The sequence below is a fragment of the Chrysemys picta genome, chromosome 11 (genome assembly GCF_011386835.1).
Source record: "Chrysemys picta bellii isolate R12L10 chromosome 11, ASM1138683v2, whole genome shotgun sequence".
Taxonomy (NCBI): Eukaryota; Metazoa; Chordata; order Testudines; family Emydidae; genus Chrysemys; species Chrysemys picta.
Window position 1 is genome coordinate 50,787,843 of NC_088801.1, and position 24,238 is coordinate 50,812,080.

The 24,238-nt window shown below is 42.7% G+C and overlaps 1 long non-coding RNA gene across 1 annotated transcript in view; it reads right to left on the reverse strand.

Moving 5' to 3' along the window:
• The window catches only part of LOC122172385 (uncharacterized), an 88,403-nt gene that overhangs the window by 39,654 nt on the left and 24,511 nt on the right, over window positions 1-24,238 (reverse strand). Inside the window, exon 2 of the long non-coding RNA XR_006172666.2 lies at window positions 11,784-11,989. This is a non-coding gene — a long non-coding RNA (uncharacterized LOC122172385). The remainder of the gene's footprint in view (window positions 1-11,783; window positions 11,990-24,238) is intronic.

Consider the following 24,238-nt stretch of genomic DNA (forward strand, 5'->3'; position numbering starts at 1 on the left):
GTCAGTTCTGAAAGCTTGTATGTTTTTACTAGAATTGGTGAACTGGGATAGTTTGCTCTTTGTACAACAGTTGTTGAGTGGCAAAATTATCCAAACTTCACATTAGTTACCTAAAGGTATTAAAAAGAGTGGAGCATGGATTTGAGGTGCTAAATGTCTCCATCTCTGCCTACTCATCCAATAAAACAAGAACTATATCCAAGTGAATACTATACAATTACCTCTTGATACAATTTTTTCTGACTGATTAGAAGTGACCAAGGTATGTGTAAGGCATGTTGACATTTGAGAAGCTTTTCTATTTGTGCTATAGATAGTTTTTGTTCTTTCTACCCTCCCTGTTGAGTGAAGTGTGCATCCATTCTACATACTTCATTGCCTATATCTAGGGAGATAACCCTGACTGATAAGTGATATGTACTCATTACCTGTATTATGCTATGAGTACTGTAAATGTAGTAAGAATGAGGGTGACCATTCTTAGTTAGATAACGAATAAATAGGTTTCCATTCAGTTTCTCCAAAGATGTGCCTTAGAGTATTTTTTCACTTGACCAGAGCTCGGAGAGGAATCTACCATGACTTCATTACATAATGCTACATTTTCATAGTGGGAATTAGAGAGCTATGAAAACAAATCCCATTACTAATGACATCTATGAATCACACCTGGCACCTAACAACCAAGCTCACATGGAAGCTTAAGTGCAAAACATTTTATTAGCATGCCTTTCATCAGAAGATCTCAAAGCAATTTACAAACCGCAGGAGTGTTCTCCATGTTTGCTTAGCATGAATATGAAGTATATGAATTTAAACATTTGTCTAAGGCAGTGTTTCCCAAACTTGGGACACCACTTGTTTAGGGAAAGCCCCTGGCGGGCCAGGACAGATTGTTTACCTGCCACGTCCGCAGGTTCGGCCGATCGCGGCTCCCACTGGCCGCGGTTCGCTGCTTCAGGCCAATGGGAGCTGCTGGAAGCGGTGCGGGCCAAGGGACGTACTGGCCGCCACTTCCAGCAGCTCCCATTGGCCTGGAGCAGCAAACCGCGGCCAGTGGGAGCCACGATCGGCCGAACCTGCGGACGCGGCAGGTAAACAAACCGGCCCGGCCTGCCAGGGGCTTTCCCAAAACAAGCGGCTTCCCAAGTTTGGGAAACACTGATCTAAGGGTTTTAGCAAGATGAAAAGGAACAGGATTAGGAAGATGGCTATGTAGCACAATGCATGCATCTCAGTGCATTTTCTAGGGCACAGTTCTTGTTTCTGTTTACAAACATATCCACTCGAGCTGCTTATGCAGACACACATGCATGACCACCACAAATTGCAAATTCATGTGACATGTTTTCACTTGTTCTACCACAATGCACTAATGCCTTAATTGCCAGTGTTATCTTATTGGTGTAAAGCCTGTCCTTCCCTGGACATCACATCCCTACTGCTTTAGCTACCCCCTTTGCTGCACCATGTCAGAAATTAGGCCCCAATTCTGCCTTGTGACTTGCATTGGTGGACTACTGCGACCAGAAAGAGTTCCACTGAAGTCAGTGGGGCACGGTAGTCCACTTGTCAGAATCACAATGCAGAACAGTGGTCTAAGACGATAAGCCTTTAGTAGCAGGGTCCTATGCCAAAGTTTTCGAACTTGGATCCCTAAAGTTGGATGCCTAAATCCATATTTAGGTTCCTAAATCAAAGTTCTCATTATCAGAAGTGCTGAATCACTTGCAACTCCCACTGAAGTCAACGAGAGTTGTGGCTGCTCTTATATTGTGTTCTGGACTCAAAGGTGCAGTACATATTTTTAGATGATGTAAAAATCAATAGAAATCTTTGCTTTCTAAACACATTTTCAAATAAAACTTCAGAAAAAGATATTCCTCTATGAAGTATAATTTTTCCCTTCTGTTACCCATGATAATACAAACAGCTATTTTGTGGTGTCACTAAACTGGACACCTCTATAGGGAACCTAGCTCTTACCATCCACGCTTCTCTTTTAAATAGGTATATTATTTTGATTAACAGTGTGTTGCAGATTTACCCAACTGGTCATCACCACGATGGAATGCTTTATCCACTATGCAACTAGACTATATAAATTGTTGCTGTTCAGCAGATGAATTATGGTTTTTGTTTTCCTCTAAAGAATTTGCTCTGTAATAGATTAAGGCACCAACTTCAAAATGATGGAGGCCTGAGACCTTCTTTTGTGCATCACTGAGAGCCCAGTTCTATTAACTGTTGTCACATGAGCAGTGCCCCTGACTATTCATGTAAGGATTGCTCATGTGAATAAGGAAAAGTGAGATTAGGGACTAAATTCGCCTAACTTTAAAATAATTATTATAGTTTCAGGCCCCAGGACTTAACAGGGAGATATAGTATTTTCCTGATTTTTAATATAAAATAATTGAAACTTTATAAACGACAGATATCAGGGTGGGAATGGAGGGGTGATCTCTGGCTTTCCAATTTCCCACTGTAGGCAGCTTGCTTTCCAGAGTTTGCAGAGCCACTAAGGAGCACTGAGCCAAGAAGCGGGGAGAGTCTATGGCTGCTGCAAGACGGGCTAGGTCACGACTCAGCGATTCTGTTTGACTATAAGCATATTCTTGCTTCAGATTTTTAGAAGCATTGTTGCAAGGCAGATGAACAGTGGCTAGTCAGGTTTCAGCTAAAAAACCCACAGAAATAATGGTAATATAATACTTAGCTCTCATAGAACCTTTCACTCACAGATTTCAATGTGTTATATAAAGGAAGATAAGTATTAGTGTCCCCTTTTTACAGATGGGGAAACAAAGACCCAGACAATGAGCTGGAATAATCAAGTTTCACTTCTGCTTATAGTCATTTTCCAGTGGGTTTGTTTTTTGCAGAGCCTGTATTTTTTCCTTTAACTTTGACCTGGCCATGTCCTTTTAAAAATATTTAAAACATTTCTAGCAAGATGATCCTGGGATTATCAGGATGTAGGCTAATAGGGAAACAATTCTCCGGACAATGACCCCAAGAACAAATTATTCCTAACAAAAGGACTTTTCCCCTTGCTCATACGGAAGGTGTCCTACGGAGGTCAATACCAGGAAGATGGCCGAAAAATGAGGTGTATCCAGTTCCAGTACCCCATTTGGAAAATTAAGAACTTCAAGAGTCCAGAAGCGTGAGTTATGAATTTTTCCGCTCAGTGCTACTTTCATAGTACTAAGATAGTGGAACAACACAAGTTCAATGAACACAAGCACGGGGCTGCCCGAAGCTGGTAGTGCTCGGGCAGCCCGGCTCTTAAACAGAGCCGAAGAGTCGGGAAGGAGCAGAGCCGCCGTGGCTGGAGGCTCTGCTCCTCTTCGGCTCTGTTTAAGAGCCGGGCTGCCCGAGCGCTACTGGCTTCGGGCAGCCCCCCGTGCCTCCGGACCCTGTGCCACGGGAGCCCGGGAGGGGAAGTGCCTGGCTGGGGGCGCAGAGTCCGGAGGCATAGGGGCTGCCCAAAGCCCGAGCGCTACCGGCTTCACGGTTTGCCGGGCAGCCTCCAGACCCTGCGCCCCCGGCTGGGCGCTTCCCCTCCCGGGCTCCAGCTGCGCTGGGGAAGCGCCGGCCAGGGGCGCAGGGTCTGGGGGCTGCCCGGCAAACCCTGAAGCCGGTAGCGCTGGGGCAGCCCTTTCCCCCTGGCTGGGAGTGGGAGGGGCGGAGTTAGGGCGGGGAAGGGGCGGAGTTGGGGCGGGGCTAGGGGTGGTGAAATGGGCAGGGCCAGGGCCCGTGGAGGGTCCTCTTTTTTATTTATTAGATATGGTAACCCTAGGAACCACAGAAGAATTAATTGCTCAGTATGCGAGAGTAGGGGGTGGATCCAAGAACTTAGTGGCAAGATGTAACCAGTCAATGAAAGAAAGAAGGAAATGACACCTATTATTTAGGATTGAAGGTGAGATGAACTAGCCACTATGTGAAATCAGAAAGGGCATATGGGCCAGAAGTGGGTAGCAAGAAGTAGCTAGGAAATTGAGTGTCCTGACCCCACAGATGAGAGCAGGCATGAGGAAGGCAGTGCTAGGGATTTTGAGACCATGGAAGCAGGAGAGGAAATAAACCAGTAAATAGAAGGGCACAGTGAAAGCTAATATGCATACCCTATGACAGAACAAGAGTGCACTTTTAATGGAGCAGGAACACAGGGTACATGCACCATGGTAGCTGCTATTGTAGCTATTCAGTGTTTAAATACAAATATCTCCACACTGTATATTGTCATGTATACTCTATATCTTTACACCAGAGCTTCCTCACACCCGAACTTTAATAAATTAGCAGTCTGAAACAGCAATGTGTATGCAATACATGGTGCTCAGTGGAAATATTTGCACAAGTTGCACCTCTGTCTACTTCCCTATCATCCCACTGCTAGTACAAGGGCAGTGGAGCAAGCAACAGACACTGAGTTTGATTGCACTATGTACAATCTACTACTTAATCAAAATGGTTGGGGAAGACACTCCAAGCACAGCTAGTGATTTCATTCCAATGGGAATTAAGAACTGCATATGTTTCTCTTCTGAGATCATTGCACTAGGATTTCACAGGCAGAGACTCACAGATGTGGGTTTCAAGCTGATAAGAGGAATCTCCAAATATTAGCAGTGTAAAGTTGAAAATCAGAGTGGAACAAACTAAAAAAAATCCATTACTACAAGAGGGAGCTACTTGAAAGATCTGCCTCTTTAAAATACTGACTACATTAGAAGTCATAGTCTAAGAAATGAACTACTAAAACTGGGAAACTGTGGAGCATCTCAGAATGTCAGGTTAATGCATTTGAAAACTATTAATTTGTAGAACATTTACATCTTTAGATTCACTGAGCAGTGCCCATTCTTGTAGAAGTTCAGTGTACAACATTATGTTTATTATATCCTATAGCTCAAAGCTATAAACTGAGTAGAGATATCAGTTTTTCAACTGGACAACAGTTAGCTGGTGCAGCAGCAAGTCAAATAATATTGTCACCAATTACCACAATCGTCAGTATGCAAATAATGTGTTTAGCCTGTAGTCTTGCCTTTTGGGGCTGATCCAAAGCCCACAGAAGTCAATGGAAAGTCTCTTGTTGACTTCAAAGAGTTTTGGATCAGGCCCTCAAACCGTGCACCTTCTAGTACATAGGAGCTACTGGATAATCACACAGCACTGATCTTATCACTGTAGGATTACATTTCTCTAAACTGACCTTCTCATCATTTGGCAAGCCCATACAGGTTTATACAGATAAATTCAACAGAATTTAAGTACTTCAGTCTCTTAATTCCCCTTTAGGCACTTGTGTCTGTCTCTCAGCCAAAAGAACCCTGAAGAGCATGTGTGTGCGTCTCACTCAAACCTCTCACTGTTTTCTTAGGCCTCATTGCAAGCCAGTTCACCAGCTTCTTCAAAAGCCTTCCTCAGCAAAACGTCTAGGGCCACACACCAGCAGGTGCTTGGGGCAGCCAAGGGAGAGGGGCGGCACCTGCAGCAATTCGGGGGCAGCAGGTCCCTCACTCCCTCTAGGAGCGAAGGACCTGCCGCTGAACTGCCGCCGCCGATCGCGGCTTTTTTTTTTTTTTTTGCTTGGGGCGGCAGAAATGCTGGAGCCGGCCCTGCTGCTGGTCATAGTAATTCTGCCGCAGTTGCACCAGTCCCAGATACAGAGGTAATGTAACCTTCCTAATGGATATTCCCCCTTTTATACATCTAATGACTTGCCTACACAGCAAGCCAGGCTGTCAGTCAACAACACACCAGATTGCCATGCAGTAATGCCCTGTGTGGACACTGCTACAGCACAGTGAAAGTCTTTGAGTATGTCCTGGTATACTATACTTTCTATATAGTTATACTAAGAATCACATTAGTCCTTTTAGCCACAGCATCGCATTGGGAGCTCATGTTCAGCTGATTATCCACCATGACCCTCAAGTCTTTTTCAGAGCCATTGCTTCCCAGGATAAAGTTCCCCATCCTGTAAGTATGGCCTACATTCTTTGTTTCCAGATGTATGACCTTACATATGGCTATATTGAAACACATATTGTTTGATTGTGCCTAGCTTACCAAATGATCTAGATCACTCTGTATCTGTGACCTGTCCTCTTCATTATTTACCACTCTCCTAATCTAAGTGCCATCTGCAAATTTTAGAAGTATATGCAGTAACACATTGTAGATAGATGTTCATCTGCTAGTCCTTCTTCCCAGCATTCCTCTAGTTCTCATTCACTCTGGGAACTACAAGAATTTCCCTGTTCTGGGCTGAACGAGGAACACAGCCATGTTTTTCTTGTAGCCTGCTTGAATGGCCAACAAACTATGTTACAATGGGTATGACAACTGCTACCACAGGAAGAAAGCACCTGCCATTTGCCATGGGCTTCCCTCTCTAGTCTCTGTGATCCACAACTGAGACCAGCAGCAGAGCTCTTAACCACTTCCTCTTTCCCCACCTCCCACCCCCCAATCCAGCACAGAATGAAATCAATGGAAAGACTCCCATTGACTTAATAGGCATTGGATCAGGCCCTTTGTCAGCAGACTAGCAGTAGGAGGAAACACAGGCAGTCTCATCAGTCTAGATTCTTATACTGTGCCCACTACTGTGACATCAGCGCCTTGTCTCTCTGTAATGATTTATTCTGTTGCGTATCTGGAAAACTTGCAGTAAGCACATAGGGGTTCTGCCAGAGTCCAGAGTCAGCAACTGAAGATAAGCCAGTGTGCATAAAGTGTCCATTTTCCCAAAGTCATGTCCCCTTTTCCCTCAGCTTCTCCACATAGACAGATGTGGCCATCTGTTGTTGTAGCCACCAGTGTGAAATGGAGTACACCTCCAACTGCCCACTCTTGTAGAGCTGTGCAGCTTTCTGGAGTAATTAGTTTCTCATATTATATACCCATGTGGGTAGACATCAGATTGAAATTTGGGCCAATGTACCACTGAAAATGAATGTAAATCTCTTCAAACCAGGAGGCTGATACTGGGTTTGCATAATGTTCGCATGTTACATTTGTTGTAAAAATAAATTTTGAGTGCCTATTTTACAATAGCATCAGCAGGTCTGTAGCTCATGTGTGTGTGTCCTGATGGTCGTTAGAACTATCATTTTCCAGAAGTTTTCACAGCAGAGAAAGCGAATTAACAAAACATCACAGAACTGTGTTTTGTATAGGACAAAGAAACTATACTATAAGACAGTAAAATTATTTCCAGATAAGTCTTTAGCAAGAGTAGGCAAAATTATTCCCAGTGAAACAGGACTGACTTCAGTGGAGTTACACCAGGGATAAATTTCACCTAAAGTCATGTAAGCTGACTAAGACATGATTCAAAATGATCATGTCTTGGCACCATTTGATGTCTGTAAGGAAGATGTAATTGTTGAAGTTATAGTTTGCCCTTCACGCTATGGAAACGTGTTCCATAACTTTATTAGCCCATATTTAACAATCTTACATAAAATAAGCTTCCTTGTCTGAAGTCTAAAACCACTGAAAAGAGAAAATCTGGACAATACAACAATTGCATTGAAGACGCTTTTCATTTATGCTTCAGAGTAGTCAAAGTTTCCAGACAGCTTTCATACTTAATGGAGGAGCTAAAAAATGAAAACAACTTACAGATGCTGCCATTATTGTCCCTATTGCATTCAACACTTGTGTCTCCCACAAGAAGAGAGAGTTATTCTACAATAATATGCATTCAATAGAACAAAAACTAGCAAGCCGCATATTCCAGTAAGCTACATCCTTCCTTGCCACAGTGTGACTATTAATTAATTGTTATACATACACATTGTTCCATGTCTAAAAGGAGATTGCAAACTCTTCCACAGGTAAAGGTCTTTCCATCACTGACCCCCAGACAATTTCACTTTGGACCCTGTCAATCACACATGCACAGCATAGCTAGCATTACAGATCACAAGAAGAGGTCCAAGGACCAGATTCTGTTCCTTATTTTGTGCTGAGTGGTATCTTGCTCCATAAGTAGCCATACTGCTTTTCATGGCACTAACTCATGGAGTACGGTTATTCAGTATGAGCAAAGAGGGGAAGGAGGGACAAAATCTCCCTAAAATAACTAGATCCTAATCCACTGTTTATGCTGTGCTAAAACTGCTAGCAAATATCCTTGAAAGGATTCAAAGTTGACAAGAGTAGGAAGAATATGATCAGGCCATTCTCTGTAGCAAACCACCTTTAGGGCTTTGGATACTCTGGTGAGATGAGGTTTTGCTCATGGTTAGCAATATTATAAAGAACTTGCCTTAAAAAGTGCTTATGGTTTTTGTTAGGAATGTTTTTATGATGTTGTCTGTGAGAGATGCTAGGAAAGCCACTTCCACTTGCTTAAAAAGTTCAGTGGTTTTCAACCTGGGGGCCTGTCTAAGATTTCCAAAGAGTTCCCCACCTTCATATGAAATTTTTTAGGGATTCGCATGCTCCTCTTCCAGCCTGGGGAATTAATTGGCCAGCCTGTCCATCTTAGCCCCTTCCAATCCTGTGCAGTATGCCCACCCCATCACAGGGTGATGGCCAAAGGCATTATGTCTCAGTAAAAGGAGAGGCGGGAATGAAATCAGCATCTCTAGTACCTGCTTTTTGTGGGAGTTTTTTTGTTTTTAAACAACCTACATTATTTTTGTATTTCAAAAGCTAGGTATCTTCAAGGAGAAAAATTACAATTAAAAATTAAAAAGAACGAGGAGTACCACAAGTTCTTTTTGCTGATTCAGGTTACCACGGCTACCACTCTGAAATTAAAAATTACTGGCTCTCCTGTGACCCTGCTCCTCTGACCAATCTTTATAGCTCATTTTAAAAGCGCTCTTTCTTTAGACATCATCATGTTAGCAGCAAACTGTAAATAATTTTTACATGGTATCTTCAGTACCAGCCAAATAGCTTGACAGTAGCTCTCTGTAGAGCCAGACAGAAGGCCAAAATTCAGTTTCTGATGCCAGTTGCTGCTCTTTCATTTAGAAGTGGCTGGAAGTACTGCAGTAACAGCGTACTAGGTCTTGAGGGAAAGGGAGGGCCTTAAACTGCTCAACAGTGCTTAATGGCTCCAACGGAAGCTCTGTCTGGTGCTCATCAGCCAGAAATAATAATGACTAATTCAGGGCTGCAGAGCATAAAAATATGTATATAACTATCGCTCTGAAATACAACTTAATTTTGTAATTCCCCACAATAGTTAATTGGGTTTGTTTTGGAATCAAGTATAATAAAGCATCACAGATCAAAAACAGTGCATTAATATTAGCTGCTATATTCACTAGGAGACACACATTACTCCCAGATTCTGTGGAGGATGCATGAAAAATAAGAGTGACCTGACACTAGAATTCCCAGTTACCCAATGCATGAGTGATTCCTGTGTGTAAAGCCTATTGTGACAGATATGGCAATTTCCTGCAGTATCCTTGAAAAACCTTATTGAATAAAGTCTAAGTACCTTTGGAGTCCATTGTATTAAATGCAAAGGTTATGTACTATTGTGGGCTGGGAGTCTATGTAACCTCTCTGGGGTAGGGAGATACAATGTGAATCCTAGGGTGACCAGGTGTCCGGTTGAAAATCCAGTCAGAGGTGCTGCAGGTCTAAGGCAGGCTACTGCCTACCTGTCCTGACTCCACGCTGCACCCCGGAAGCGGCCAGCAGGTCCGGCTCCTAGGCAGGGGGGCCACGGGGCTCCATGCGCTGCTCCCACCCCGAGCACCGGCTCCGCACTCCCCCCCACCAGAGGTAAACCCACACTCCAACCCCAAACCACATCATCCCCAGCCCCACTCCAGCCCCTGCACCCCCAGATGGAGCCCTCACTACCTCCTGCACCCCAAACCCCTGCCCCATCCCAGAGCCCCCTCCCACACACTGAATCCCTCTGCCCTACCTCCCAACCTGGACACTTATAAGATTTTGAAACCATGTAATGTTTTTTCTGGCTTGCATGGGTGTATCCTGCCGGCAGCAGCTATGTACCTGAGATACAATTTGGTCAGAGACACTAAGGGAGTAAAGACATTTGACTGGTGATATGCATAGCTTCTAAAAGGAATTGCACCACAACCAACAAGAAGCAACTCTCATGATCTAACTACATATGCAATAAGTTAAACACTGCTAGCAAGACTAGTAATAGCACCATCTTATAACCTCCACTAATATTACAAAGTCTTTATGTTTGGTATTTGCTTGTGGGACCAGGATTTGGCCCAAAGTCATTTCCAGACTAGTAATACATAGCTCTTATGCAGCACTTTTGTTAAGAAAATCTCAAAGTGCTTTACAAAGGAGTACATTTCATTATCTGCACTTTACAGATGGGGAAACTGAGGCACGGAGCTGAAGTGATTTGCCAAAGGTCACCCATCAAACCAGTAGCAGAGCCAGGAGTAGAATACAAGTCTCCCAAGTCCTACTCCAGTGCTCATCCACAAGGCCACATTGCCTCCCTAGATGTCACTAGATTTTCCTACGTTTTCCCACATTTCTAGTGTTTTGAGGTAAATCTAAAGAATGCTAATAAATTTTGATAGATATTGAAAGCAGGAGAGTGTTTAATCAGACACTGGGGTGAAATCTGGGCCCCATTTACCTCAATGGGAACAGGACTTCCCCATGGGTCTGAAAGGATTTAATACATCTATTACTTATTTTACATTCTGTATAAATTGAAGGATTAATAAGAACAAAGCACAGGTCTTCTGTGTAAAATATAAAACTGACGTTCCTGAGCACTGATTTATTCACACAAAGCAAGACATGCATCAAATACCAAACTGGGAATGGGAGAAGGGATTGAAGATTAAGGGTAAAGAAGGGAACCTGGGATAAATGAGCAAAGAATTCCAAACTGTGATCAAAAATACACCTCTACCTCGATATAACACTGTCCTCGGGAGCCAAAAAATCTTACCGCGTTATAGGTGAAACTGCCTTATATTGAACTTGCTTTGATCCACCAGAGTGTGCAGCCCCCCCTTTCCCCCCCGAAGTACTGCTTTACCGCGTTATATCCGAATCTGTGTTATATCGGGTCGCGTTATATCGAGGTAGTGGTGTATACAAGAAAATGATTTAGAATGGCAGAAAGAAGAACAGGAGGACTTGTGGCACCTTAGAGACTAACAAATTTATTAGAGCATAAGCTTTCGTGGACTACAGCCCACTTCTTCGGATGCATAAGTGGGCTGTAGTCCACGAAAGCTTATGCTCTAATAAATTTGTTAGTCTCTAAGGTGCCACAAGTCCTCCTGTTCTTCTTTTTGCGGATACAGACTAACACGGCTGCTACTCTGAAACCTTAGAATGGCAGGAATCTCAGGCAGAATTGCCCCAGGCAGGTCTCACTTCCATGAGCACCATGTGTGCAAGAAACATGTAATCCAGACTGACATTGACTTTGCTCCAATTACAGGGGTAATATTGTCACTGGAACACACTGTCAATAAATACAGTGAAATAGCTCTGAAGTGATCACTCAAGAGACCACCGAAAATTGGTTGCTTAATGTAGCTGGCCTCTCTAATAAATACAGAACAAAACTGAACTCTGTACATTTATTCAGGAATACTTTGCAAGAGAGCCCCTTTAAGTCAGCCTTCTGTCTTAATACTGTCCCAAAGCTTCACTTTAGCATCTACAAGGTAGATATTACTTCTTCCACAGCCAGGCAAGTTTTTTCCCCACCTTGTGTAAGTTAATTATACATTGTGTCTAATAAAGGGTAAATTCCTCTTTTCACTAACCTTTGTGATGCCCTCGAGTATGTTTTAGGGCACTGAGAACAGTATTGCAGCTTGTTCTGTGCCCAAATTTCCTTTCTGGGATTCCATTCCAAGATTATGATGCCAAGAACAGTGATCATTTTGAGGTCTCAAATGGATGATCCTCCTGTGATGCTGGTAAGCCAGGTGCCAGCTCTTGCATCAGCTGAGTACTGGCCAATTCATATCTGGAAACCAGACCAATTCATATATATGTTACTTCATTGTTCACAGCGGGTGTTAGACTTGTAAGGATGTGTTTATTGTTTCGACTCTATAAAATGCTTGTAAGCTGCTGCATGTATTAATCTTACTTGTAATGTCTGTATTCCATGCTACAGGGTAAAATATAAGTTGGTTTTATAATTGTAAAAATGTCTGCTCTGAACTTGTGGACTCAGACAGGAAAGAGTGGCTCTCTCTTTCCCTTTCCCCCGTAATCCAAGAGGACTATCAATATTAAGTTGGCCATTGTAGGACAAAAGATCTGTTGATTGCCTCATCTACCCTTGGAGAAGTATGTGCAGAAGGCCTTGTCCCATCGGTTTGACTGCTGGAAGATGGAAATAAAGAAAGTTGACTTGAAGATTTTTCATCTCTTTACTATTTGGACTCTTACAAGAGCTGGAGCTAAGAAACAAAAAAAAAGAGATCCCCAGGATCAACCCGGGTTAAGCCCTGAAAAGTCATTCAATGCTGTCAGATTACTACATCTCTGTCACCTTTTGGAACCATAGACTGAACTCATTTGTGCATATATGGTGCCTACTTTGACCTGTAAATAACTCTCATTTCTTTTTCCTAGTTAATAAATCCTTAATTGTTTTCTAAAAGATTGGCTACCAGAGTTGTGTGAGATCTAAGGTACAAATTGATCTGAGGTAAGTGACTGATCTCTGGAGCTTGGGATCAACTTGAATATTTTGTGATTTTTGGTGTTAAGTGACCTTTATTAGTAAGTCCAGCTTGCCTGGATAGCAAGATAGACTGGAGATCCCAAGGGGACTGTCTGTGACTCCATGGTAAGATTGTTACAGTGACCCAGGAGATCACATTCTTTACTGGGTTGGTGAAATCTAATTATAGAATATACCACAAGTTTGGGGTGGCCGCCCTGCTTTTAACAGTCTGCTCTGAGGTTTAAACAGCATGACAGCTCTATCATTTGAAGAAGCTGCAGAGGGTACTACATCTTCCTCAAAAAATATGACCACATGCACTTAACACACATTGAAGTAATGGGGTGGGAAGCGATAGCTCAGTGGTTTGAGCATTGGCCTGCTAAACCCAGGGTTGTAAGCTCAATCCTTGAGGGGGCCACTTAGGGATCTGGGGCAAAATCAGTACTTGGTCCTACTGGTGAAGGCAGGGGGCTGGACTCAATGACCTTTCAAGGTCCCTTCCAGTTCTAGGAGATAGGGTATCTACATTATTATTATAATGCCCTCTTCCTATATCATGAAAACAATTAATTTTCTTCCATAATTTATCAATTATTGGTATTGCGGTAGTGCCTGGGAGCCCCAGTCATGAATCAGAGCCCCGTTGTGCTAGCATAACACATGACACAAAGACAGCTCCTGCCCCAAATACTAGGCCCAACTCTAGGGCACTTTACCCATAGCTGCGAAGTTTTATTAAATTCCACATGTGACACTGTATGACCATAAAACTTCGGTATATAGTCAACACACCCTGCTTCAAGCAACCGTGGGGCAAGGACATGCACCTGTACAAAGCTTGGCAGGTGTGGCTGGGTTAGGTAGAAGGAACTCTGGAGGGCATAATATTTAATCAACCTTAGTGCAGTAACTAAAAACAGTCTATTAGTGTACCTGTGCACATAGGTAATTAGAAGCTTTTTCTTCTGTTAGTTCATCTTTGTCAGTCCCATTCAGGGGCTCCAGAACAGGGGGACTGGGGGGCCAGGGCCCCATCACTTTTAAAAGTGGGAGGGCTATGCCCTCCCACTTTTTACCGGCCGTAAGGGCGAGTGACAGGCTGGAGGTGGCAGAGAGGAGCAAGTGGGAGGTGGGGTTTTGGAGGGAAGGGGTGGCATGAGGGCGGGGCCTCAGGAAGTAGGGGTGGTGTGGGGGCAGGGCCTTAAAGAAAGGGGTGGTGTAGGGGGCAGGGCCCACCGTTCAGGCATGCCCTTCCTACTTTTAGAGCGCTTCCATCGCTCATGGTCCCATTACACTTTAAAATGGAAAGCTATTTTTGTACCTAGATAGCTCAAAAATGTTATAAAAATTTGACTGTACGTGCTGAGTTTGGGTTGATTTTCCTGGTGTCTAAGTGTTGTTTACCCAGAACAAATCAAGACACACACTGATTAATACAGAATGTGATACAGCTTTGCAATAAGCAAAACATTTGAATAAATTATGCTTTTTCCTCTCTTCTCTATCCCTCAGCATACTCCTTTGCAGACTTGCTCTGAAGCTCATGATGACAAATCTCTTGGCAATGAAACTGTTTTCCCTGCTATGAAACTCAGCCAATTCAGCTGCTCAGAAAATCCATCCTCCAGCCATTGCGGAAAAACTGCTGTGACAAAACTTACGAATCTTAACGCTACCAATGGGTTTCAGCAGTTGAGTCACTGGAATTCAGATGGAAAAGTGAATTTGAGCCATTGTTTAAATAAGTTATAAACTAGAGTTGTACTGTACTAGAAGCATTTATTTCAAAGAAGAGGCATTTGGAAAACAGAGGGATAAATATTTGTTAGAGAGACAGCGGCAGGAGTGTATCATACGACAAAAGGATTGACTTGAAAAATAAGTCAGCACAAAAGACATGAAGAAAGCAGATGATTAGTTTCTCATGAGAAATAAATGGGTCATAGGAAAAGTGGGGAACATTACTTCCTGCGACATCAAGAGGGGGGAAACTTATGGCACTTTTGGCCATCTGAAGCAGAACTCTCTATCCGTATCTTTGTACTGCCCTCTTAAAGCATAAAGTTATTCTCTCTTCCTAATGAGACTTGCCCCCCATTCCTTACAGGCATTTGAAAAACAGAAATTATAATGAGATATGGAAAAGAAAAACCTTGGTGAAGATAAGACCTATGCTTACTTTCTGAATTATCCCAAGATGATAGAGAAAAAATGGATCCAAATGCTTAGTACCAGCTTTCTGCACAAGTACCAGTGTTGTTAAACTTATTACTTTTATATAGAAACTAAAATCAGCATCAAGATGAAAAGCTGCAAGAACTTTGGCCCACTCCTTCCTAAACACACACGGCATGTGCAATTACCACTACAAAGCCTGTTCCTGCCAACTTCACTAGCAACTGGATCAGGCCCACAGTATGTGGCAATCGTTGGTAACTGGACTAATAAGGAAAAAGGAGAACACGTTAGAAAAGAAACAGTAAAGCTTAAAATCTCTTGCTTTGTGTCTGGCAACTTTAAAAGCTAGGAAACACTGTTTACAGAATCTAATGCATGGCTACAGCTGGTTTGTATCAGAGGAAAGGTCATGAACATTTGTTAAAACGTGAACATAGAATTTCCAAAAGTTTATGTGCCTAGTTTCCCTCTGCAAAATGTTGCTATAACTGTCGTACTCCTCAGCCTTCCCTTTAGTTTGGCAAAGCTGGGCCAGTTTTATCAGTACTAGATAAGAAAGCTTCTCCGGGGAGGGGGGCGATTCAAGAGGCTCTATTCAGCAGCTGTGCATGATTAATAATGTAAATATGCTCAAGAGGCTCATTCAATCCCCACTGCACTAGCGCTTAAGCATTAGCTACTCCCAGCAACTGTTCAAATATAAAGTGATCTTGCAAGCAGCAAAGAGGTTTTACAGAAAGCAACAAATTCTAAAAGTAATATGTAAAGCAGTGTTGTCTCCTGTTATAGCAGTCTCTTAAAATAGCTGTTTCAGAAGAAAACTAAAGACGCAGGCTGAGTTTTCCTTACTTGGAGCCATTTGGAATATTCCACAGGCATTCAGGAAGCGAGGGCTTCTCTGGTTTTCATTTTCTTGACTATTAAGGTTGCCTTATCCAGTAAGAGCAGCTTAGGCCTAGTCTACACAGTAACTTGTAATCCAGTGAGTGACATGGTTGGCTCTACAGTTTGGGCCTTATTCTCATTCACTCTAAGGCCTCTTCACACTGCCAGAATGGTGTAAAAAGGGACATTAGTATAAAGCAGAATAAGGCCCTCTGTGTCTACACACAGCATAGCTAATGATCATGGCAATTGACCATGGGTTGCCCTTGCCAGCAGTCTAGACAACACATGGTTTTCTTTCTCTACTCAGGTCATAACACTTATCTATACCCAGGTCATAACACTTATTTTGCTGGGTAGAATGGAGCCCCTTGGTACGTCTATACTTCAATGAAAGACCCAGGGCACAGCCGCAACTGGCCTGGGTCAGCTGGCTCTGGCTCAGGTTCCAGGACTAAAAACTGCAGAGTAGATGTTTAGGCTCAGACTGGAGCCCGGGCTCTGAAACCAGCCAGGGGGATGGTTCTCAGCGCAAACCTCTCGAGCCTGAGTCAACTGACCTGAGCTCTGACACTGGGTGCCAGGGTTTTTTATTTCAGTGTAGATGTACCCTAAGTGTGCCTGTCTGTGTAAGCAGATGGGCTGAAACTGTTGCACTGAACAGAGAGCTGAGAAAAATCAGCATATATTGAAGGCACCACTCTTTTGCGTGTCTACCAGGCACTTTATCCCCCACCACAGCCCAAATTTCCCCAAAATACACTGATACAAACAAAAGGCAGCATGGTAAATGTGAATGCCACAAAAGTAATGTGCTATTCAGATTAAAGAGTCCTAATAAAAGCAAATTATGTTATTACGCACTACAGTTTTATCTCTGATTGGTTAGAATCTGAGCCCCAAGTTGGAATTCTGTAATAATAAATATTATGGTAGTGTTTGTTCTATTTTTATCAGGACACTATCTACTAGAATAAGTCTTTTAAATTAGAGATCAGATGTTCGTCAGTCACTCCAATATTTAACAAGTTCTACAAAATTATTTAGCTCCTGAAAAGTGGTTTAAATGCTATATACCAGGGATCGGCAACCTCTGGCACGCAGCTCGCCAGGATAAGCCGGGCCAGTTTATTTACCTGCTGCGTCCACAGGTTCGGCCAATCGCGGCTCCCACTGGCCGCGGTTCGCCACTCCAGGCCAATGGGGGCTGTGGGAAGCGGTGCGGGCTGAGGGACGTGCTGGCCGCCACTTCCCGCCGCCCCCATCGGCCTGGAACGGCAAACCACTGCCAGTGGGAGCCGTGATCGGCTGAACCTGCGGACGCAACAGGTAAACAAACTGGCCCAGCCCGCCAGGGTGCTTATCCTGGCGAGCCGTGTGCCAGAGGTTGCCGACCCCTGCTATAGACAGTAGAACGTCTTTTCCAAGCCAGTAGAAATAATGATGCCATAATCAGAGAAACATAGTCTATTACTTCATATGTCCAAAATTTGCTATATCCGACCTAAATATATTGGACTAGATCCTCACTGGTGTAAATGGGTGTAGTTCTATTGAAGTGAGCAGGGCTGCACCAATTTACACTACTGAAGAACTAGCCCAGAAACACTGTCGACATAATACTTCAGCACTTTTCTTTGAAGTGCTTTTAAAATAGTCAGATTCACAATGCCTGTGGGGAATCAACATCCCCATTTTACAGAGGAAGAAACAAGCACAATAAGCAGTTAAGTCGTTTGCCCAAGGCCACAGGAGGAGGCAGGGTGAAAGCTGGGATTAGAATTTAGGATGGCTCTCTTACATGTCATATCTTTCCTTAATTTAAAAGTGTCTCAATACAAAGCTAATTTGGAAAGTTAAAACCATTATTTCAAATGTATGAAACTGTACATTATTTTTATTGTACATTTACTAGTACATTTTATTTTTAAATAAAAAGTACTAGTTTAAATACCTTTAATATTTAGCAGTTACTAATATTAAAATAATAGCTTAAGGCATAATTCTTCCCTACGGTGCTCCTCTTCGATGAGATGTCACTGTCTCAGTGATCATGTGCATGATGCCATTACCTATATAGAGACTTGCCCTTGAACCTTATCACCACCATCCCCGCACCACGAGAGTGGTGCACCTATCCTGTAACGTGCAGAGCAATTCCTGGAGATACTGAGTGACCACAGTTCCAATTGACTTCAGGGCCTCCTGAAGTAGCTTGGCACCTTACAGTATGAAGGCCAACATCACTACAATTTTTGTATTTATTCTGACTCTGGCAGGTACCGTAGCATAAAGTAGAATTGCCATTTATGACAACTCATGATGGGACTGAATCAAAACCGTTGACCTGAACACCCAAATTCTGGGGAAGTTAAATCTGAATATCATGGCCCAAGCCATTTCTATTCTTTTAATACTTTGAGCTACTAGTATTCAGTTCTTAAAATCATAACTGTTCTTTTAGCACACTCTAGTGTTCACTGCAGCTCTGAATTATTATTTAGACACAGCAGTAATGTGATATCCTTATAATCCAACTCTCTCTGAAAAAGTACATTCATACTTTAAAGAGAAGGCTAATGATGTACTCTATTGTAGAATCTTCTTACAATGTCATATCTGTTCCTATGAAGGGGACTAATGATGCAAGCTCAATTTTAATCTGACTCATTTTAAATATTCCTCATTCAGTCTGGGAATGAGGGACTGCTTTTCATTTACCTGAAAAAGGTAATAGCCCTTAAAGATCAGATTATCCCTAAAGAACTCATTCTCCCTTCCAAACATAATCTTTTGAAAAATGTATTCCTACTAGTGAAAATTAAAATGTAAGTTATTGTCTCTTTCAAACAAAAAACAACTAATGAATGAATTATTCACCTATAATACATTAGCCAATTATTCTGTGTCAGTCACATCACTGCCTAAGTGATGGGATTATTAAAATGTGCAGCCTTTCTTGTCTCTTATTTCATTTAATGTAGGCTGCAAGTCCTACATTTTTTTACAGCACTCTTCCCCTCCCCCACAAATCACAGACTACTGGAAAATTTGAAATGGGAATCTTGGCATTTATAGGTTGTTTATTCTACAATTACTATTTATTATAACAGAAGTAAAGGACATTTAAGCCCAATCACTAGAGTTTACAAATAGCAGATTTTGATGTAAAAGGTTCATACTTGACTTAGAAAAGCGATGTCCATGTTGTCTGATATGATTGAGAAATGTAGTATATAAACTATCCTCAAGCTACACATAAACTAACTTGAATTTTGACCGTTATATTAACATGCATGTTGTATCACTGGAATTAGCCATTATTTATGTTGGACAGCCTTCAGCATACAGTCATAAAGAAATATAACTAGGGATTAGTATAAGAAAAAAGACTGATAGAAAGAAAATATATTTTATTTTGAGAAAATAAGTAATCTACTGAACTCTAAAAATTAGGATTGCCAGGTGTTGGGTTTTTGACTGGAACACCAAGTCAAAAAGGGAACCTGACGGCTCCAGTCAGCACTGCTGATCAGGCCGTTAAAAGTCCAGTTGGCAGTGCAGTGGGGCTAAGGCAGGTTCCCTACCTGCTGTGGCTCCCCGCGACTCCAGGAGCCAACTGAGGTAAGCGCCGCCCAGAGATTGCACCCCTCCCCACCCACACCACAACTCCCTGCCCCAGCCCTGATCCTCCTCCTGCCCTCCAAACCCCTCAGCCCCAGCCCAGAGCCCTCTCCTGCACCCCAAATCCCTCATCCCCAACCCCACACCAGAACCCTCACTCCCCCTGCACCCCAACCCCCTGCCACAGCCCAGAGCCACCTCCCGCACCCTGAACCCCTCATTTTTGGCCCCACCCCAGAACCAGCACCCCCAGCCCAGAGCCTGTACCCCCTCCAACTCCCCAACCCCCTGCCTCAACCCGGAGCCTCCTAACTTACTCCAAAACCCTCGGCTCCACCGCCCCTGCCCGGAACCCCCTCCTCATCCCCCTCCTCATCCCTGCCCCACCCCAAAGCCCTCACCCCCTCCTGCATCCCAACCCACTGCCTCAGCCTGGAGCCCACTCCCACACCCTGAACTCTGGCCCCACCCCAGAGAGCGCACCCCCAACCAGAGCCTTCATCCCCTCCCACACCCCAATAAGCAATTGAGTGAGGGTGGGGAGAGCAAGTGAGAGAGAGAGGGGAGGATGGAGTGAGCAGGGGGTGGAGCGTCAGAGAAGGGGCGGGGCCTTGGAGGGTGGGGCAGGGGCAGGGCAGGGGTGTTTGGTTTTGTGCAAGTAGAAAGTTGGCAACCCTACTTAAAATCCAAAGTAAAACATTAAGCATATTAGAGTAGACATATTGGGCCAAATTTTGCTCTCACTTATACAACTTAATTCAATGGGGTTTCATTGGTACAATACAACAAGCCAATTTCTGCCCTTAGTCACACCAGTCAGCTCTTCTGAAGTCAGCTAACAAAGATGATTTAGTTCTTTTCAGTACACTTCCCTGTTACCTTTATATTTGGTATACTAAAGTAGGATTTAGTTTTGATGAAACAGGCATTTACAAAAAGTTATGACACTTGCAATCAAGACACAGTAGGTAAAACCACAAAGGCTAGCAAGTTTTTCTACAAAGAGTGAATTAGTTTAGGAAGAATTTGCGTCCCATGTCTGGAAGGATTTACATCTGTGGCCTTCAGTGACTACATATTCAAAAGAAATGTAATTCTCGTCCTTGCACATATACTGTAAGCAAAGTTTATTTATTGAAACTCCAAATGCATTCACTCCAGCAAAGCGCATGTTTCTCCAGAACTGCATATCCAATCACGCAGTGAATTCTACATGCAGACAATAAATATTTATGTATTAACAGTATGTTTATATGACTCATTGCAGTACATACAAAAACATCTTTGTGGTTATAAGAAACTTCTTTTGTTCCTAATTTACAAAAAGCAGGTTACATGTACTTACTTTCCACAATGAGTTTTAAAGAGACTTGAATGAATTCCTTCTGACCACAGAACACCCTGAAAGCAACAAAACACTATGTCTCTGCTTCATAAGGTGACTATAAGGTGGGAGGAAATGGAAGTAGAGACGCCAGACAAGGGGACCCAATCTCAGTTGTTGCTCTCTCCACGTTTTTGGTGGGGAAAGGCACAGCTAACACATCTGCAACCTGTGCAATAGGCAGCACAGTCCAAAGGCTGTAGTATGGACCACTTCCTACCTGTATACTTACCCCACATTCTGCTTTCAGGTTAGAGGGAAAGATTCAATCTCTTAACAACCCTCATATCAGTCCCTTGCACACAAAACCTGTTTTGACTATGAAAAAAGATGTAGGGGTCATGGTAGATAATCATCTGAAAATGAGCTCCCAGTGTGACACTGTGGCCAAAATAGCTTATGCAATCCTGGGATGCATAAACAGGGGAATCTCATGTAGGAGTAGAGAGGTTATTTTACCTCTGTATTTGCCACTGATGCATCCACTGGCTGAATACTGAGTCCACTTCTGGTGTCCACAATTCAAGCAGGATGTTGATAAATTGGAGAGGGTTCAGAGAAGGGCCACAAGAATGATTAAAGGATTCGTAACATGCCTTGTGGTGAGACTCAAGGAGCTCAATCAATTTAGCTCAACAAAGAGAAGTAAAGAGGTGACTTGATTACAGCCTATAAGTATCTACATGGGGAACAAACATTTAATAACGGGCTCTTCAATCTAGAAGAAAAAGATATAACGTGATCCCATGGATGGAAGCTGAAGCTAGACACATTCACACTGGAAATGAGGTGTAAATTTTTCACTGTGAGGGTAATTAACCATTGGAACAATTTACCAAAGTTTGTGGTAGATTCTCCATAACTGACAATTTTTAAATCAAGATTGGAAGTTTTTCTAAAAAGTATGCTCTAGGAATTATTTTAGAGGAAGTTCTATGGCTTTTGTTACACAGAAAGTCAGCCTAGATGGTCACAAATGGTCCCTTCTCACCTTGGAATCTATGAAAAAGTTGTCTCTGCATAGGAAGTCAGAATTTCCCCCTTTAAGGACACACAAGAACTCTATGGCAGCAGAACGAACAGAACCCAGGTCTCTGGACTCCCATTACTGTGCCTTAACAATATTTCCTCCCTTATAACCCAAATTATTATTTTCCACTCCGTTCAAATGTAAGTTGGGAATAGATTCCACCAACCCCAGGAGGGCCTCTGGGGCCAAGGTCAAGGTTACAGAGGTTAGGGCTCCCCAGACTAGGATGGAGCGTGGCAAGGATCCCTAAACTAGATTTAGTTGGGGCTAGTCAGGTTCTCTGGTCTAGGGTTAGGGTTGGTTCCCTTAGGGTGCCTCATGCTGCCCTGAAATAGGAACCAAAATAATTGTATACAAAGAAGCCTCCTTGGTGTGCGTATACTGGCATGTGGTTTAAGTTTACATATTGTAAGTGTAAATTTAAGCAAGGAAATCAGAGCTAGGCATCAAAAAGCCTTCACTTCAATCAAATAAAGACCATTTGATCAACTGCTGGAATCTATGTAGCCCTTTATCCAATACAGTATTACATATTGGAAGCCATTAGTGTATCTTATTCCTTCAGCTACAAAAAGCTGTTTCAGATTTTTGTAATGTTTGTACACCTGTAGGAGTGTTAAAAATAACAGAACAGACAGGGGGGCACAAGGAGAGAGATGAGCTGCAAAGAAATCTAAGCCACGGCTTATGACATACACCTTAAAATTCAGAGAAAAATCTTATTAGAACAAATCCTCCAGGAGTTGCTCAGCCAGCAGGAAGTGGGGAGGTGACGGTGAGATCACTTACACACTGAGAGCATGAGTCACACGTCTTCCACATGGAACATTTTAAAAGAGGCCTCAGAAACACAGAGCACTTTTTTTTGGGAGGGTGGGCCTAGTGTGTTAGTTTCTTTGTCAAAATAGGAAAATGACTCATTTATAGCATCTCTTCTTAAGAGCATTTTACATTACCAAGATGTAACTCTAGTGCCATCCTGTGACAGATATGCAATTCACACCTACTTGAAAATATCAATCAGATTTTCCTTAGTTCCATAGTTAATAGGAAGCTATCAGTTTAAATATCGTGATTCAGTCTGAACACAGTTTATCTATTATTATTACAATTAATACCTTAGATTAATGTACGTGAAAGAGAATAAGCCGATTTTCCTCTAATCTATTTTTTTCAAGTTGTCTAGTCAGCTTTATTGTTTACCCCTATATAGTCAGATTCCAATTTTGTTTGTGTGGCCCTTTGACACAGCAATGGGGAGAGAAACAACATTAAAAGATAGTGAAGTTGCATTGTTAAACTACCAGAATTAGCAGGAGATTCAGGGGGATTGGTGTGGCACCTGAAACTAATTCAGACTCACTTTTTTAAACTGACAATTGCAAGTATATTGTGCTTCTTTACCTGACACTTAAATAAACACCAAGGATCACATGCTGCCCTCCAATCACAACAGTATGTCAAATTCTGTCCCCTAAACTGAACAGGAGCTACATACACATCCAGTGGCAAAAATGACCCAAATGGAAGCACAGCAGGACAAAGCAAACAAACGGGCCATGTCTATGGAGCCTATTCAAATCTAAATACAACTCCTTCTGCCAGAGTCAGTGTGGCAGGACAAGACAGACGAAGAAAGGACCACACCTGAGAAGTTCTTTTGAAGACAAACTGTAACACACAGGCCCCTAGGCCAAGGGTCCACTGTTCTTTGCAAACAACTCGTCTCAGACCTGACAAACTCTTTACACCAAACACGTATTTTGCAGGGTATTTATCCATAAAGGATCACATGTAAGGTACCTATAGAAAGGTCATAACCTATCAAGACTCAATTATTGTGAGAGTCATGTATGGGTAATATTTAAGGAATAATGTAACTGTATTGAAAGTGTGCTTTATGGAGTAAAAGTTAATCACCAGGGGATCTGAAGAAGTGAGGTTCTTACCCACGAAAGCTTATGCTCCCAATACTTCTGTTAGTCTTAAAGGTGCCACAGGACCCTCTGTTACTTTTCACCAGGGGATAGTATGTCTCAGTGATGGCCCATTCAAGTAGAAGGGAGCTGTCGGCCTTGCTTGTTAGAGGTGATGTAACACAAGGTCAATTTGTCTAGCATTACTCCATCTCAACTCTATCACAAGAAAACTAGAGACAATTGAAACCACTTGCAGGTTAAAAAAAGGAACATTACAACTGACAAAATCACCCTGCCTATGATTAAAGACAAAAGACTGTTTCAGTATAACAGAAGGCGTGGAAAGGCACTCTCTAGCCATTCACCAAGGAAACATCTTGTGAAGCAGTGGTGTTTCCATGCAAGTTAAGGTCCTGGCTCCTGTGAAGCCAACCAGCTCTGCAAGAAGACGGAACTTTGGAGGGGGAAACCTACTTTATTAGATAGGAAAGGTAACGTTAATAAGTGTAGGTCCT